Source organism: Pseudonaja textilis, chromosome 1 (genome assembly GCF_049901715.1).
Source record: "Pseudonaja textilis isolate UNSWEBS1 chromosome 1, rPseTex1.2, whole genome shotgun sequence".
NCBI lineage: Eukaryota > Metazoa > Chordata > Lepidosauria > Squamata > Elapidae > Pseudonaja > Pseudonaja textilis.
The window spans coordinates 260,235,068-260,254,517 of NC_141990.1; the positions used below are offsets into that span (position 1 = coordinate 260,235,068).

The 19,450-nt window shown below is 34.6% G+C and overlaps 1 long non-coding RNA gene across 1 annotated transcript in view; it reads left to right on the forward strand.

Moving 5' to 3' along the window:
• The window catches only part of LOC148128169 (uncharacterized), a 106,740-nt gene that overhangs the window by 61,136 nt on the left and 26,154 nt on the right, over positions 1 to 19,450 (forward strand). The window contains exon 3 of the long non-coding RNA XR_015740946.1: positions 19,212 to 19,280. This is a non-coding gene — a long non-coding RNA (uncharacterized LOC148128169). The remainder of the gene's footprint in view (positions 1 to 19,211; positions 19,281 to 19,450) is intronic.

Sequence of the window (19,450 nt, forward strand, 5' to 3'; positions counted from 1 at the left end):
GAAAGCTCCATCAGTATTTGGCCACCTTATAACAAATACTTGCAATGGGTAATTGCTAGAAAATCCATATAAGCCAGTCCAAAAGAGGAATGGAATAGAAACAACAAAAAACAAATAGCATTTCTCTTATGTAATGGTAAGCATGACTAAAACGAGGTTTTAAAGAATAAAAAAGCTGACTCTGCATTATTTTAGCTCTCCACAAAGGAGTCTTATCCATTAATCTTAATTTTAAGATATTTCTACAAGCCTGAGATCAAAAGGAACAAAAGCTGGTCAAACAGAAGCAGGGGAAAACTCATGGAGAAATGTTTTTTTTAAGTATGGTAATGACAGTGAGGTTATTATTATACTGTATGCACAAAGATGGAAGAATACAGAAATAGCAATAATGGAAGAGTGGGCTGTGAAGATGGTAGAACTTTCAGGAATGGGTAAATTGATTTGTTTGATTTAGAAAGGAACAACATCAACTTTTTTTTAAAAAAAACTGGAACCCCCTTATGGACATTTTGCTGAAAATGGATAAAAGTGAATAGATGATTTCTGTATCTACTGACTAAAAAGAGCTGTATATGGAAAAAAGGGAACTATGTTATGTAACTGCGAAGGAGGGAAGCGGTATCAAGTATGCACATAGCTGCTGTAAAGGAGATCAGAAATCTTTAGGTACTTTAAGTCTCTTTGCCTTTTTTATTTGCTTTTGATTATTTTCAACACTTTTTAAATAATTTTTCTTTCTTAATTTTCTTCTATGTCATTTCATGTTTATCATTTAACTTTGTAAAAAAAATTTAATAAATTGTTTTATATAACTACAAAAGGTATACAAGCATGCCCTTTTCTTAAAATTCACCTACTTAAGTATAAATGTCCCAAAGATGATTTTTCAAGAAGCAACTGGACTTTTTGGTTTTTCTTTGAAGATGTTTTGCTTCTCATCCAAGAAACTTCTTCATCTCTTTTTTGAAATATTTTCAAAACATTTCAACATCCATGACCTGGATGACTGAGAATCTCCATAAAAATTAACTGTGAATGATTTTAAAAATACATAGTTTGGGCAGGGTTATATTTTTCTCTGGGGTATTACTAAATTAAACAGATTCCCTATAATAAATTCAAATTCAAAATCTAGATTCCCCTTTATTCTCATAAGATGTTATATTATTTTACTACTTAATAATTCATAATTAATAATAAATCTGGGTGCAGCAGCAGCCAAAAAAGTCAATCTTAAGTTGCATTAACAGAGAGATTCAATCAAAATCATGTGAGGTACCAATACCGCTGTATAAAGCCTTAGTAAGACCACACCTAGAATACTACATCCAGTTTGGGTCACCATACTATAAAACAGATGTTGAGACTCTAGGAAGAGTGCAGAGAAGAGCAACAAAGATGATTAAGGGATTGGAAATTAAAACATGTGAAAAACGGTTGCAAGAACTAGTCTAGTGAAGAGAAGGACCACCAGTCTTCCAATATTTGACAGGCTGCCACAGAGAGGAAGGGGTCAAGCTATTTTCCAAGGCACCCAAAAGCCAGACAAGGAATAATGGGTGGAAACTGATCAAGGAGAAATTCAACCTAGAAATAAGGACAAATTTTCTGACAGTGAGAATCATCAACCAATGGAAGAGCTTGCCTTTGTGGGAGCTTTCAAGAACAGACTGGACAGCCATCTGTCATAAATAGTACAGGGTCTCCTGCTGAGCAGGGAGTTGGACTAGATGTCCTACAAGGTCCCTTCCAATGCTTTCTATTCTATTCTATTCTATTCTATTCTATTCCATTCTATTCTATTCCATTCCATTCCATTCTATTCCTTTTCCTTAATATAGACTGAATAATTATTTAAAGTTATGAGTTTATATTACTTTGATTTCAGTGATAGAACATAATACAGTAATTTCATGTTTTTAGGAGATAAGGAATAGTACAATTTTTGTGTGATGAATGAAGTGGGCTTGTCTATCTGAGTAGCCCTCTGCATGATAAAATTAGTCTATTTTTTAATTGGCACAATTTCTAAATACGGGTAGAATTAATTCATTTTAAATCCTGCTCTCTCTCTCTCTCTCTCTCTCTCTCTCCACACACACACATACACACTATATATATATATAATGTTTTTGAGCCCTTATACTTACCTTATGAATTATAGACATATTTCTTATTTTTTTGTATAAATAAGCAATGTCTTTTGTTTACAAAAGTGGGGCATATATTTTCTTTCATTTGGATCAATCTGGGAAAATGAGAGATAAAACATTTTTATATAAAACTGTATTTTGAATAGACAGCATTAATGTTAAACTGTTATCTTTTAACAAATTCACGTGGTTCTCATTTCTGCTCTTATATCTGTGCTATTCAAATTTGAGAAACTCTTTTTAACTGATACTCTGATTTGTTCAAATGAGCCATGATCAAATCATGATTTATATTTCTAGTTTGTTTTCAAATCAAACTTTCAACCAATCAGATTTCTGCCAGTTCATATGTAGGACTGAACATGAATTAGTTAAAAACAGAAGCAGTTGTATGGATGTTAATTTTATACCTTATATCTCTGCCTGAGATTCAGAAACTAACAAGCATCACAGCAAATACTGAGTAGAGATAGCAAATAGTTCAAATAGGCACAAACCTGCTTTTTGTCTTAGAGTACACAAGCTAGGAAAATAGACATTTTTCTTGAAAGCAGGAGCAAAACACATGAACTCTATCCCAACCCAGATTAAGCAATTTATGTGATAGTGAATAAATGTTGTGATTCTTTAATTGATAATGTGCTATCAGGTTATCATCAACTTTTAGGAAGAACTTCTAAGATAGATTTTTTTTTCCATGAATGTACCACCTATTTACTTTCTATATTATTTTATTACTGTATATAAAAACCACATACTGAAATTATTTGGAGAAAATGAAAGGTGAATATAAACTGTTGGTAATTCACTTTGAATTCTGTAGATATCTGTTTAGATGAGCAAAGAATATATTTGTATATTAATACATTCTATCATTATTTCCCAATTAGACAAATATTTAATCAGACTTTGTATCTTTTGCATTTATATCTTAGCTTTTTTTCTAAAAGCTGAAGGGTGTGAGCTAATCTTATGCCCACAATAATTGTGTCATAGTTTTAGCTAAGTAAACTGGGCAAAATTTATCCAATAGCTTTCTAGACAGGTGAGAATGAGAAGTAATTTTCAGGTTAAGTCCTTCATTTTAACCACTGCATTTTACTAGTTTTCTGGTTTGGATCAACCCTGCATATTTTAATCCATTGAATAATTTCTATCCAAGGATATTTGAACATTTGAAAGATGCATGCTGTTTGGCTTTCCACTTTACATAAAATTCTTCGTTGAATATTTAACAGATTCAATACCTTTCAGAAGTTGAGATATCCAAGCTCAGATTTGGGGGTGGGGGTGAGGACAACGACGACAACAACCCAGAAGTTACAAATTTCTATATTACAGGTTTAAGCACTTGCTTCTCCATCCAAAAAGTTTTCTCTGTGCTACAGGCCACTACTGTGCATTCATGTTAATACCTGATCTATTCCCAGAAGTGGCTAAGGGACTGGAATGTGACTGGAATATAAGACAAAAGGAAAACTTTAAAAACAATGTGGGTGGGAAGTAGACAACATATTGATCATTGCAATCTCAAATAGTACTGCTCCATTTTTCTCCCTTTCAAGCCCTGGAAAATTGTGGGTTTGGTAATTTAATAATAAAACAGACTATGGTTAAAAAACAAGGCAAAGAAACCAAACTCAGAGTGGAACAAAGAAAAGGAAGAAAGGGAGCATCAGTTATCCTTTCCAAAGGCCCATGTGAAGAGCCAAGTCTAGAGGGTGCTTCAAAATACTAATAGGGTGGAGATCATTTCAGTCTTGGGAGGAACCTCAAGCCAGAGGACAGGTCCTCCTCAGTGGTGGGATTCAAACTTTTTTACTACCAGTTCTGTGGGCGTGGCTTGATGGGTGTGGTAGGGAAAGGATACTGTAAAATCTCCAGTCGGAGATGCTGTTTGCCAGTTCTCTGAACTACTCAAAATTTCTGCTACCGGTTCTCCAGAACTGGTCAGAACCTGCTGAATACCACTTCTGGTCCTGCGGTAGAGAAGGTGTGCTTCCAGGCTCTGATAGTATCATTGTTTAATTGATGGAATCCAAACCCAGCCAACCCTGCCCAATCAAATTGATCTGTCAGTTATGATGGAAGATGGTTCTCCCTTAAGTACCAATCCCTATGCTATGTAGGGCTTCATAGGTAATGACCCTGAATCCTACATGGAAGCAAACTAGCAACCTGTTGTTGTTACATGGACACGCTAAAGCATGCCCTGTATTCTGGACCAACTGAAGATTCCTGTAGTTTTCAAAGGCAGTCTCATGTTAAGTGCATTGCAGAAGTCAAGTCAATTTCTTCCCCAATGGAATGAGGAGTTTTCAAATTGCTTTATATTAATATATGCAATGTTTATATCATTTGAAACAATTATTTTGAATTTCCAAATGAAATAGCATGATTTTCTGATCAAATCCATAATCTAATAATAGCTACCAATTGTCATTCATCTCAGTGCAAATATACCACATTTTTGCTCATTTTTTCCTTCTTAAATAGAAAGTCAGTTCTTTGGGGAATGCAATTTTTGGAACCAATTTTTATTTTCAGCCTGTTGCATCCATATGTTAATTATTCCAAGAGAGTTTCCTACAGATATATAAATTAATGTATTTTGTAACAAATGACTCCAAAAATATTGGTAACTTTTCTTCTAAATAAAAATCACAGAGGATCTTTAAAAAAATTATACAGCAGAAGCCTGTTTATTTTTATTCCATTCCCTCTCCTTTTTTTATTATTCCTAAATTCTTCTGTGAACTAAAGCATACAAGGATTTTAGCGCTGAAATTGTCAAGTGCAGGGGAAATCAGGAGATTTAAGCAGTTCAAATGAGCATAAAGATTTATTGTAAGCTTAAACTCTCTACAAGAATCTGCATTACTAAAGGTCAATAGAAATTAGAAGGAATTAAGAAAGGCATTCAAGGTGGACTTAGATCTCTTAGGGGCGTGCAGTTACTCATGACTTATGATGCATTTGACCCCTACCTCAGGCTCAGCCTTGCCATCTCCTACAAAAATTCAATGGAAAAAAATATGGCACTGACTAAAAGGACTGCATGGAGTAGGAAACCTAAGTTTGGTTTCTAGAATGACCAGAAATTCCAAGCTGGTACATTTTGTCTTTGTGGCATATACAGGCGAAACTCAAAAAATTAGAATATCATGCAAAAGTTCATTTATTTCAGTAATGCAACTTAAAAGGTGAAACTGATATATGAGATAGACTCATTACAAGATAGTTCAAGCTGTGATGTGTCATAATTGAGGTGATTATGGCTTACAGCTCATGAAAACCCCAAATCCACAATCTCAGAAAATTAGAATATTGTGAAAAGGCTCAATATTCTAGGCTCAAAGTGTCCCACTCTAATTAAGCCATAACACCTGCAAAGGTTCCTGAGCCTTTAAATCATCTCTCAGTCTGGTTCAGTAGGAATCACAATCATGGGAAAGACAGCTGACCTGACAGTTGTGCAGAAAACCATCATTGACACCCTCCATAAGGAGGGAAAGCCTCAAAAGGTGCTGTATCAAAGCACATTAATAGAAAATTATGTGGAAGGGAAAAGTGTGGACGAAAAAGGTGCACAAGCAGCAGGTATGACCACAGCCTGGAGAGGATTGTCAGGAAAAGGCCATTCAAAAATGTTGGGGACTTTCACAAGGAGTGGACTGAGGCTGGAGTCAGTGTATCAAGAGCCCCCGCACACAGACGGATCCTGGATATGGGCTTCAAATGTTGTATTCCTCTTGTCAAGCCGCTCCTGAACAACAAACAATGTCAGAAGCGTCTTACCTGGGCTAAAGAAAAACAGACCTAGTCTGTTGCTCAGTGGTCCTAAGTCCTCTTTTCTGATGAGAGCAACTTTTGCATCTCATTTGGAAACCAAGGACCCAGAGTCTGGAGGAAGAATGGAGAGGCACACACTGCAAGATGCTTGAAGTCCAGTGTGAAGTTTCCACAGTCTGTGTTGATTTGGGGAGCCATGTCATCTGCTGGTATTGGTCCACTGTGCTTCATTAAGTCCACGGTCAACACAGCTGTCTACCAGGAGATTTTGGAGCACTTCATGCTTCCTTCCACAGATGAGCTTTATGGGGATGCTGACTTCATTTTCCAGCAGGACTTGGCACCTGCCCACACTGCCAAAAGCACCAAAACCTGGTTCAATGACCATGAGATTACTGTGCTTGATTGGCCAGCAAACACGCCTGACCTGAACCCCATAGAGAATCTATGGGGCATTGCCAAGAGAAAGATGAGAGACATGAGACCAAACAATGCAGAAGAGCTGAAGGCCACAATTGAAGCATCCTGGTCTTCCATAACACCTCAGCAGTACCACAGGCTGATAGCTTCCATGCCATGCCGCACTGAGGCAGTAATTGCTGCAAAAGGAGGCCAGACCAAGTACTGAGTACATATGCATGCTTCTACTTTTCAGAGGTCCGATATTGTTCTATGTACAATCCTTGTTTTATTGATTGCATGTAATATTCTAATTTTCTGAGATTGTGGATTTGGGGTTTTCATGAGCTGTAAGCCATAATCATCACAATTATGACAAATAATGGCTTGAACTATCTTGTTCTGCATGTAATGAATCTATCTCAAATATTAGTTTCACCTTTTAAATTGCATTACTGAAATAAATGAACTTTTGCACGATTTTCTAATTTTTTGAGTTTCACCTGTATATATTAAAATGCATAGTCCAAGGAAGTAAATGTGTGTGTGATGATTCTAAAATAGCAACCACAAAGCAACTAAGTCATTTTGTGTAATTAAACATTTACATGACACCTTAACTCTATATCACCCTGTATCAATATTTCTCAACTCTGTAAGTTCCAAAATTTTTCAGTCAACAAGCTAATTGGGGAATTCTAGAAGTGAATGTGTAGACATCTTAAAGCTACCAAGGTTGAGAAACTCATTTTATGATTATATAGTTAGCTTGTTATAATGTTTTATACATCTGTTGGAAACAATTTAGGCATTTATGAAAATCACTTATGAAAATTTAGGGCTAACAATGGTGGTAAAGTTGAAACATTTCATGCTCTCTTGTTTGAGAATAAATTGCAATTAAATCAGTTGGACTTATTTCTAAGACACATATAGCTGCCTGAAATACCTAAATGCATAAATATATCTTTAAAAATTATTGTTGCTGTATAATAAGTATTTTTAATAAGACTATGTTCAATATTATCAAATAAATGTTAAACAAATGAGAACCCCTCCCAAATAATTGTCATCTATTTGTACAATTTAACCACTTTAAATCTTTTTTCTTTTTACTAAAAATCCTTTACATAGTTATTCTTCCAATTCATGGATTTGGAAAAAGGAAGTTCTTGAATCCTTCTCTGAAAGCAGAAGAAGCAGGAGGCAAGCTTAACTGCTTAGGGATTGCATTTCACAGTTAGGAACAAAACTCTTTTTGAAAGCTGCTTTCTTTATACTATTGTTTTGTTTTTGTTTTACTTTAAAACCATGTTTCTCTGTTCCAGGATGTTTTTTAAAAACCTTTAGTAGTAATTATAGAAAGAGTGTCTTAGCATCATGACATTACCTAGCATTTGACTAGGCTTGATCATCACAAGGCCAATCCTGAGTGAGATCTGTTGCTCTCATTTCAAATTGGTGACCCTGAGCAAATCAGCTTTAGTTCAAAAACAATAACATTAAGCAATTTGAGAGGTACTTAGGAGCTCCTTTTTCATAAGCCCTTTCCTAAAGCAATTGTGGGAAGAAATATTCATCTGGTTCTGTTCCAATCTAGGGGAAAGACATTGGAGACAAAATGGAGGCTAATAGAGGCTGATTGGAAAGAGGGTCCATTTATTGAAGAACATGGTTCTGGTACAGCTGACCACATGGAGTTGAGTGTGGGGAGGTTACACCTTCTCTTGGGCTTTGCACTTGAGCTTCCGGTTCCTGTACACGAACATATATTCTATTGGCTGTTGTCAGACTCCCATGGAGCCATGTAGAGGTCATAGATGGCTCTACAAGCAAATTACAAATCCTAGGTGTTTTTCTGTTTTTTTTTTAAGTTTCTGAGAGTGAGGCAATGAAGGGGCTTGTGTTCTGAAAGGGTGTTGGGTAATTCCTATTGTGGCTTAATGGCTTTTTCCTGTGTTGGATCTTGGGTGAGGGTATTTGCTTATGAATAGAGCGATCTTTATATCTTAAGTGCTGACATCTGCTATAGACTATTAAGAAAAGGTGGGGGCTGTTTTCTCCTTCTAAATCATGCTTCTCCATTTCTCATCCAGGGGAATATAATATTCTGGCTTTTTAATATTTCTCAAAATGTTTCATTCTTCTAGGAGAGGGGTGGGTGCTAACTTTCTACAGAATGAATGGGAATGCTTTGGTTGCTGGTGTAAAGTTTACTTAGAAGCCCTTTTGCTTTCAGTGACAGTATGTTGGGTTTTTTTTGTTATGTAATGGCTGCAACTCTAATTTGACACTGAAATGTTTTCTCTAACATAAAAACTATAATCACTAAATATAGTTCCCTTCAAAAGGAGCCAAATACCTTAGCTGCATGTGTTAATGACCTAGAGCAAACAAATATGAATTTTTGGAATAGATTTGACATCTTAGAAGGAGACAACATCTAGTTTTGAAATGTTATGGTACAAACCAGCCATAAGGTCTATTACCCAGACTGGCTGTATTAGCCTAGTAGCAGAGGAGAATCTATAGCCTATGTCTATTTTAATGCTAAACTGTAACAACAGTAAAAACCTGTCTGTCTGTTTGCCCCACAATATTAGACAAGAATATAGTGGGAAAAACATTTAGTGAATTTCTGTGAGTTTGGTTCTTGCATTGAGAAGTCATGATTGAACTCATATGGTTTCTTGGTTAAAGAAGTAATCTTGATCTGCTTTCTGCTTTTAAAAAATGATAGATGCCACAGGTTTGAGATGTGCCTCATCTAGATATAAAAACAACTCCTTTCTAAAAATTCAGGATGTAGCTATATTAATAAATGTGCATTTATTAAGTTTAGAATGAAATATCAAAAACTTTAAATATTAAACCTTCAAATTCAATGAGAAATTTGAACTGGGAATGTTCTATGCACATGGAACAGAAAGAAAGAAGACAATGTAATATAGTATAAAATGAAGAAAACCTCATTTTCTCCATTATATTCATATAGTGCCTAATTTTAAAATCTCCCTTTAAGTTGTCTTAGGTCTTCCCCCATTTTTTTAAAAAAATTAAAATACAATAATGTTATTTTGTGAAAACAAAAACGTTGCTTCAATTTCCTATTTTTTATTTATTTTTATTTTGGGTTGCTTTGTTTGTTTCTATTTCCAGGCCATTTAGATCCTTTTTTGGATCTCAGTAATCAGAAATGTAGAGGGTATGTCAAATAGGTCTGCACCATTTAAGCATATAAAGACAATATTCCTCTATCTTTTTTTCAAACCCTAAAATAGGATTGGCTTTTTTTACTATTTCCTTAATGTTTAACCAATGTTTTCATCATCTAGGAAAATCAAAATTTGAAGAGAATTTACCACAATTTACTTCAGTTTTTCTTCTAAATACTTTATTATGGTCTATGACTGGTTGATTGGTTCTTTTAAATACCTTGATATCTTCTGCAAATATGACCACATAGTATATTGTACTGTTCATAAATAAAAAACATAAAGAGGAAGGAAGGAAGGAAGGAAGGAAGGAAGGAAGGAAGGAAGGAAGGAAGGAAGGAAGGAAGGAAGGAAGGAAGGAAGGAAGGAGAAAAAAGAAGGAAGAAAGGAAAATTTAAAAGAGAGGAAAAAGCAACAAAATACATATGTTAAATATGTTAAATAACTGCTTTTAAACAAAAGATTAAACATTGAATACATGAAATAATATTGATCTGTGTTTTCATTATGTTGATAAACAATCTGTTCATCAGCCAACTGAAGACAGGTCTCAGTATTTCAAGAATGTAAACCTGGTGTGAATTTTCTTTTCATTATGAAAGAATAGTCTACAATTCAAAATTACGTTTACATCTTTAAACCACATTACTCTGATTTCCCAAAACCAAATAACTGTTAAAAGCAAAATGTGATGAAGGTGAGACATAACCATGTCTCCTCCACAATTTCAAGGATTGATAGCTGATTATTAAAAACATGTTCTGAGATGTCTAATAAATATTTTTTTAAAAAATGAATTAATTTAATATTAAGAACATAAGGGCATACTTAACATTGTAAAGCATCAATAATAATAGATTTATTAATTCAGCTATTCCAGCTATTTATTGTATATAACTGATATTTTTTCAGCAAATAACCAATATCCCAAGTTATGAATAATCTGTAATTGTCTATAAAAATACCATAGATTTAAAATAATTCAAAACACATTTCAATGTTTTTAGTCATTCAGAAATTTTAGAAGTCAATGCTTAAGCACCAAAATGCAAAACAACAAAAGTCATTTTAGTTGGATAAGCTGCAATTTTCTGTTTTAGACAATCCATATTCCTTTTGCAGATACTTTTAACCCAAGTATTTAAAAAAAAATGACTGGCAACGATCTTATCTAAAGTATTAATATCCTGATTAGTCTATGATTTCCAAAATAAATAAATCAAATCAACTAACCTTCTCTTCTTATACTCAGGGGTGGGATTCAAATTTTTTAACAACTGGTTCTATGGGCGTGGCTTAGTTGGTGGGCATGGCTTAGTGGTCATGTTACTAGCTGGGCATGGCCAACTCAACATCACTCACATCGAGGCACACATCTCACCTGGCCTCTGTGGGGATGCTTCAACAGTCGTAAGAGTGAAAAATGGCCATAAGTCACTTTTTTCAGTGCCATTGTAACTTTGAAAGGTTACTCCACACAAGCAAAGTACCAGCAAAGGAGGGGAAAAAAAACTCCAGAGAAGTTCCAGAGACAGGAAGTCTAGTCCTGCCAAGAATGTAATAAGGGTTAATGGAAAGGCAGTTTCTGTAAGCAGAATGTTTCCTTCCTGCCTTCCTTACAGGATTAGGCCAGTAATTTCTTCTAACAACTGGTTCTCCGAACTGCTTAGAATGTTAACAACCGGTTCTAGTGAATGGGTGCCAACTGGTAGAATCCCACCCCTGCTGATACTGGTCTAATCCCAAAGTGTAAAGCTATTGTTTGTGTAAGGATCAAAAGTATATTTCCATCCCCAAATCTTCTAAATATGCCAAAAAACATTTAATGTTAAAATAATTAGCAATTATGACTAAGAGGGCACCACAACCCTACTATGACAAAGTGACCATATAATAGCTTTGTAATCATACCCATCATGGTTTAATCACTTGGATTCCATAGAGAAAAGGAAATTAAAATATATGCCCAGTGGTAAAGCATAAAGAGAGGAAAGTTAAAAGTTTTTATTATAACTTTAATTTAAATAAAGAAGACTAAAGAGTTCATTCTTCCCTCCTCCCACCCTGCAAAAAAAAATCACTTTTACTTTGAGTCTCCTAAAAGTATTAACTTAGGAATTTTACTAAATACATATATTAACTTTGGAATAATAACTTTTCCAACATTTACCTTTCTCAGTGAGCTGCCTAGGACTTTTAACCATCTCAAAGCAACATTACTCTGAGACAAACAATTTGAAATATTTGCACCTACAACTCTTTTTTTTTCTAAGAATAACTATGCCAAAGTATCTCAAGTATTCAAATACCCAAGTAAAGCTCCAATTTTTAGAGATTTCCACCAACATATCAAAACTCTCAGAAATACTCAACGGTGGTATTCAGCAGGTTCTGACCAGTTCTGGAGAACCTTTAGCAGAAATTTTGAGTAGTTCAAAGAACCAGCAAATACCACCTCTGATTGGAGATTTTACAGTACCCTTCCCTTGCTGTGCCCATCAAGCCAAGCCCACAGAACCGGTAGTAAAAAATATTGAATCCCACCACTGGAAATAATGTATATGAAACTTGCCCAAACTGAATTGCCTCAGTTATTCTATATCGATAGATTTTAATATAGAACATTATAATTATTTAACATCAGCATATATGAAAAAATTATTATTCTAACTGTTTTTATGGCAGAATATCCTTTCCATGGCTGGAAAGATAGCCCAGTTTTTCCAATGTCAAATGAAATACAGTGGAGCCTTGGGTTGTGACCGTAATCTGTTCCCGGACTCTGGTCGTGACCTGATTTGGTCATGTCTGGAAGCACAACCAACCGTGTATGTGCGCAGTAAAAAAAATGGCGCCGAAGGGATAATTGGCACGGAAAGGGAATCGTTGAATCATGACCCAATTCAAAAATCTTTTGTTCACCACCTGATTTGGTTGTGGACAGATAAAGAGCACTGATGACAAATTCCATGAGATATCTTGATACATAATAATTCCATTCTAATAACAAAAATGAGAATACATTGTCATCCATTTAACAAAAAAATCATGTTATTACCATACTTGACCACAAAAGTTGAATTGCATCATATCGATGGTCTTATCTGCATTCATTGAAATCATCAGTGCTGATTAACATTACAAATTAGTAGTCTGACATTATATATAAACTAGATTCCATAAAACTAGATTGCACAACGTAGATAATATAAGATAATCTAGATTGTATACTACTTTCCAGGGTTACTGTTAAAATTTGTGTATTAACATTTAGGAGATTGAGTGATAATTTGCAGAATCTGTAGATTCTTTACTAGCCTTTAAGATTACAGTTCCATTAAAGGAAACTGCAAAATATTCATTAAAAATATTCTGTAAGAAATTTCAAATAGGACTGAAAAAAGATCAGTGTATGACTTCTGCTTCTCAATAGGATAGGCATCACTTATAATAGTAACAATTAGATAGATGTGCAGATGTACAGACCTTGTAGGTCATTTAGTCCAACCCCCCCACCAAAGCAGGAGACCCTACACCATTTCTGACAAATGGCAATCCAATCTCTTCTTGAAAGCCTCCAGTGATGAAGCTCCCACAACTTCAATTACTTCTTGGGAAAGTAGGTAGATAAAAAGCTTTTCCATAATCTATGGAAAAGCAACATTATTTAAAAATGGTTAATTTCATCCTTAGTAACTGGATTCACTATTGTAAAGTCACGTGAAATCAGAGTAATTAATGTACTCTTTTCTCTTCAATAGCATAAACATTACTTTTATTTTGTTGACTATACCAAACCTGTTCCTGCTCATCTGTGTTTCCACTATTAGTTCTTATTTCTACCACTATGAAAGCTCCCTACATACCGGATTTCTGTTTTTTGTTCTTTGGCTGGTTACCAACTTAAATTAGTCATAAAAGGGATAGTAGTCATGTTAGTCATGGGAAAGAAATCCCAAAGCTGTGGTAGTATTACTTGACTTAGGCCAATAGTTGTTAAGGTTTGTTTGCAATGCTCACTCAAGGGACACTATTAAAAAGGCTTTTATGAAATCTGAGTATAAGTCTACCAAATTATCTGTATGTACATAAATCCTGGAAAAATATTTTTAGATGCAGATCTTTCCTTTTCAGAAATCAACATTACTGTTCCTCAATACTTTGTGACCTTCTAGTTACTTAAATAATTCTACTGATAATGATGGGTCCTGCTACTAAATTGGAATCTAACCTAGCTGACTTATGATCCTCTGTATTTTCTTTTTTAAAACCACTGTTTTATTCAAAAATTTCTGAGGTGAGTACTTTCTCCTCAGAAGGTTTGAAAGACACAGAATTTGAGTTCTTAAGTAAATACATCTTGGAGGAACATCATTCAAAACCAATTCTAGTGCACTTTTAATTTGTTGGTATACCCTACATTTTTAATTTTATTCTATTTCATTTAATAGCATCACTGATTTAACACTATTGGAAGTGTGGGGATAGTGCAAGATAAATATTTATTTACTTATTTGTTCACACCTTTATTATTTTACAAATATGCACCTTCGTCCTCCTATTTTCCCCACAACAACAACCCTGTGAGGTATGTTGGACTGAGAGAGAGTGAAGGTTATCCAGCTGGCTTTATTGGTGAAGATGGGACTAGAACTCATGGTCTCCTACTTCCTAACGTAGTGCAATAACCATTAGAACAAACTGGCTATAGGCTCTTAAAATGTGTTCAGTGTCTGTGCAGTCTTCCTTATGTATTATTTTAACTTTTATGCCAACTTATAATTTTTCTACCTCCTTTTTGAACTAACAAACTAAATTCTTACAATGAGTATTCATTATTTTTAGCAAAATGTTTGAATCATCACCGCCACTGCTGATGTTCATTTAGTTACTATATTTTGCACATTTTATCTCCTTCAATAAATTAAAAATTGATTGACCCACTTATTTGTCTCATTAAGTATAATTTTCTTATTTTTTTGCATTTACTGCAGGGGTCCCCAAACTTTTTTATTTTTTTTATTTATTTTTTATTTGTCAATTGCTTACAAGATAATAGGTATAAGTAAAAACATAGTTATGAATACATAGATACATATAAGAAATATATATAGGAACAGTAGGCACGTTGGTGCGCTACAGACTTCTTAGGAAAGGGGTGAGGTCAATAGTAGACAGTCTCAGGTTAAATTTTTTGGGGTTTGGGAAGAAACCACAGATTCAGGTAGAGTATTCCAGACATTGACCACTCTGTTGCTGAAGTCGTATTTCCCGCAAACAAGTTTTGTGTGATTAACCTTGAGTTTGTATCTATTGTTTGCTCTTGTGTTGTTATGGTTGAAGCTGAAGTATTCATTGACTGGTAGGACTTTGCAATGTATGATTTTATATACTATACTTAGATTGGACCGAAGGCGGCGTAGTTCTAAGTTTTCTAGATCTAGAATTTCAAGTCTGGTGGCATAAGGTATTCTGCAACAAGTAGAGGAGTGGAGAACTCTTCTTGTGAAATATTTCTGGACTTTCTCAACTGTGTTAATATCAGATACGTAATGTGGGTTCCAGACTGATGAGCTGTATTCAAGTATTGGTCCAACAAATGTTTTGTATGCTCTAGTTAGTAGTGTGATATTACCAGAGAAAAGGCTATGTAAGATTATGTTAAAAACTCTTAATGCCTTTTTGGCTATGTAGTTACAATGGGCTCTAGCATTTAGATCATTAGCGATGAGTATTCCAAGGTCCTTGACAGAGTTTGGATCATCAACAAGGTCTTGACTATTTAGCCTGTATTTTATTTTCTGATTTTTTTTGCCAATATGTAGGATAGAGCATTTATTTGTTGAGATTTGAAGTTGCCATTTGCTTGACCATCCTGCTACATAGTCAAGGTCTTTTTGAAGGGTAGCAGTATTGTCTGTGGTATTGAATAGCTTTACATCATCAGCGAAGAGAACACAGTTGCTCTTGATATGATCACAGAGGTCATTTATGTAGATTATGAAAAGGGTTGGTCCTAGAACAGTGCCTTGAGGGACACCACTGTTGACAGGTACAGAATTTGACAGGATGCTCCCAATTTTGACCATTTGTTGTCTGTTTGACAGGAATGCTTCTATCCAGTTATGCAGGTGTCCAGAGATACCGTAAGATTTTAGTTTTAGGAGTAGTTTGTCATGTACCACTTAATCAAAAACTTTACAGAAGTCTATGTAGATTAAAACTTGACAGCTTTAAGACTTGTGGGCTTCAAATCCCAGAATTCCTCCTCCAGCCATGTTAGCTCAGGAATTCTGGGAGTTGAAGTCCACAAGTTGCCAAGTTTGAAGACCCTTGATTTACTGCATTGCTAGCTCTATTTCTTTCCTTCCCTACTGTTTTCTTCAAGGGTCATATGTTTGGCAAAGATATTGGCTTGAAAGAAAGCTGAGAAGGCCTAACATTCAACCATCAATTACCAAGTGAAGGGAAGCTTATTAACATCTCAAGCATCAGTTTTATATCCTAGGTTTCAAGCATAAATCAGTGGATTCCAGTGACTTAGTTCAGATTGTTACCTTAGTAAGGAACAACAATAGCTCCCAAAAAGGTAATTACTCCAGAGTAATGACAGTAAGTCTTTCCTGTCTCATGCACAGAGGTGGATTTGTAGCTATGCAGATGCAAATAGATAAATCCCACAAAACATCCATAACAAAGTACATTTATTGGTACATCAGGTATCTTCATAACTCACATTTGTGATGAAGTTCTTCTATAATGACCAATCCTTTGTATATCAGCCTTACAGGTAAATGATGGTTATCTCCTAACCCAGTGGTTCCCAACCTGTTTTTTGCCCTGCACCCCTAAAGAAATTTCACTCGAACCTCAGACCCCTTGAAATAAATAATAAATAAAAATGCCAACATATAGCCAATATCCTATTATTTACCTGGACTTTTCTCGCACCACCTGGAATATCATCTCGCACCCCCAGGGGGTGCGAGCACCCAGGTTGGGAACCCCTGTCCCAACCCATCTCATAGCAGTAGAAAAAGCTACTATCAGTTCATGGGTCCAGGCAAGAATGGAGGGAAACCTCCCCTAACCCCTCGAGGGTCAATTTAGTGACCAATCAGGATTACAGGTGTGGCCACGTGACATGAACTACATTTCCCAGGATACCTTTAACTACATTTACCATGATGCATTCCCTTAAGGGGACAGCTCATAATTCCTAAGTAACTATCCAATTCCCATAGACTGGCTGGGACAGCACAAAGTCACTGGCATGACTTGCTATGGCCATCAGTCTTGTGGACGAGGAAGTTGAGTCCTGATCTGGACCTGAGATGTCAGTTCTTTCCTCATCTGGTTCCTGGGCCCATTAGTCTCCATAATGGGCCATGCACATGTTCTGTAGCTGCATAATAAATTCGCAGAAATAAATAATAACATAGATTTTTGCTAAAAAAAAAAAACCTTAATATCAATTTAGCCACTTGAAATGAAAATAGTAAAACCCACCCATTAATACAACGTAGGATTTATTTATTTATTTTGCTTTGTTCTGCTTGCCTGATTTCTTTATCTAATGATCACTATAACATTTTGGTTTAACACTAATATTTTATTCAGTGTATAAAAAAAATCTGGTCTTGTTATTGGAAGCCTTGTGGAACAGTTTGCTCCTTTTATATTTTCTAAATAATTGTATTTATTGTTCATTTGTTGTTCATATATCCTTGAATATATATGTTCTTCTTTTACACAGTTTATATCTAGAGATAGCTGTCAATTCTGTCTAGTCTATCAATTTTCTCATAAGTGTGCCATCTTATTCTCATTTCTTATAGAAACGAGAACTTCAGTTTTAATGTCAAGATTGAAACTCTTTAGCTTTATCACATAAAATACTTAAACATTATTAAAGAAGCAGTTTGCCTTTCTATAGTATAGTACAATTGTAGAATCACAAGACAACTTATTAATATGATTTTATTAGGAAAACATATAAGAAAACAAATTGATTTTCAGGTTGGAGTACAACTCAGAATCTAATAGATTTTTAAAATCTATTCATATCTCTGTGGCTTGGTTGTCTGTAGACGTACTTCAGTAATGTTAATGTCATTTACAATCTAGAAGATTCTTTTCTTCTTTTGTTTCTTTGTACCATATGTACCTTTAAAGGCTATTACTAGATTTGCTCCTTCTATAATTGATGTTCTGATGTTTGGAAATTTTATCCATTTTGTTATCCATAATAGGCAACTTATTCTATAATACACTCTGAGATAGGGAATGTACCACTTTCTTTTAAGTTTTGCAAGATTTTGCAAGAGTTGTTTTGAAGCAAAACAGGTGGCAAACAAATCAAATAACCAAGTAAATAAACTTTTGGTTGTTTTTCCCGTGCTCCATATGCACACTCATTGTTCTTTGCCAGTCAGAAAAGGATTTATGTAAGCTGGCTAACAGATAGCCAGCATCTGTCCATGACCCTAGAGTTACTCAGTGTTTTCACTAATGCAACTAACTCTTAAAAGTCATCTCAGGCACTAGTTATATTTTTAAAACAAAAGAATATTTCTTGCAGAATTCAGATTCACACTGATTCTATGTTTAGCTTCTATAATATCTGTTACATCATGATTATTGTATTATGTAGTTCAAGATGCTTTCCTTAGCAGATATTAGATTAAACATTGTCTTTTGGAACAAATAAAAATTAAGCCAGGAAAATATGGTCAACTATCACTATTATGGCTTATTTTAGTTGCTTTGGTTTTTCAGCTTTGCCTTTGCCTTCCTAAGCTTTTCCAAATAAATAAATCTTTAACCATCTGATTCTAAGTGCCATTGTAAATAAGATTCCCCATTGCTATGGAATAATCAAATTACATCTGATTGTGAATATTATACAAAATTTTCCCAATAGCTTAACTGAGGAGTCAACAGATGTTTTCTAGAAGCTACTTTAAGAAAACATGATTCCACATTCTTTCCATGTACATGGTTTGGGTGAACATGTGCCCCATTTTCTGTTTATTGCCTTTTGTTTTCAGACATTCAATCTAATGAAGGGATTGATTTCAAACTGATCTCTTAAGGATAAGCCAATTGGTGTCACCTTAGTATTCAGAAAATTGTTTGTTTTTACTTCTCTGAAGAGTAGTCAAGCCTCCTGTCAGCTTTTAAAGTCCAATCTAAATGTTTATCATTTCCCCAGTTTAATGAATAAGTCAGAATTTACCTAATATGAGTATTTTTTTTTTCTTATAATCATGTAATCTATATACTTTTTATAACTTATAACAGTTGGGGAAATTCCAGGGCTTTGAGCTAAATTAAGAAATATGACAAAATAAGGAAGTGGTAAATTACTTGGATATTGTTGTCCGAGAAAACTGCATGGCTGTACGAAGTTCAAATCAAGGCAATCTTTACTTCATGCCTAATAATAAACAGTTGTATTGGTTATACAGTACTAGATCCTGGAATCAATTAGCTAAATTATAAATATTTTAATAAAATAAATAGCCCTACCACATTTCATCTTTTTATGTAAATCCATATATGTAAATCCATATAAAAAAGGAAATTGACACATCGATAAAGGCAAAGCTATTTAACATATTTATGTTTTGTTACTTTTCTTCTGCAGTTATCTTCTGCATTTTCTCCTGTCCTTTGAGGAAAAGTATCTCTTCTGAAAGGTAGAAATCCACTTTAGGTATGTATTTGAATAAGGTACATATGCATTATACGCAAGTGTTCTTTTAATGAATGTGCTTGTCATAGGAAAAAATAACCTTATGATTTCATTCAGAAAAACTAAAATAGAAAAACAAGAAAATGGGTAGATACTGAAGTTTGAGTTTGTGGGAATTCTATATTGAGTTA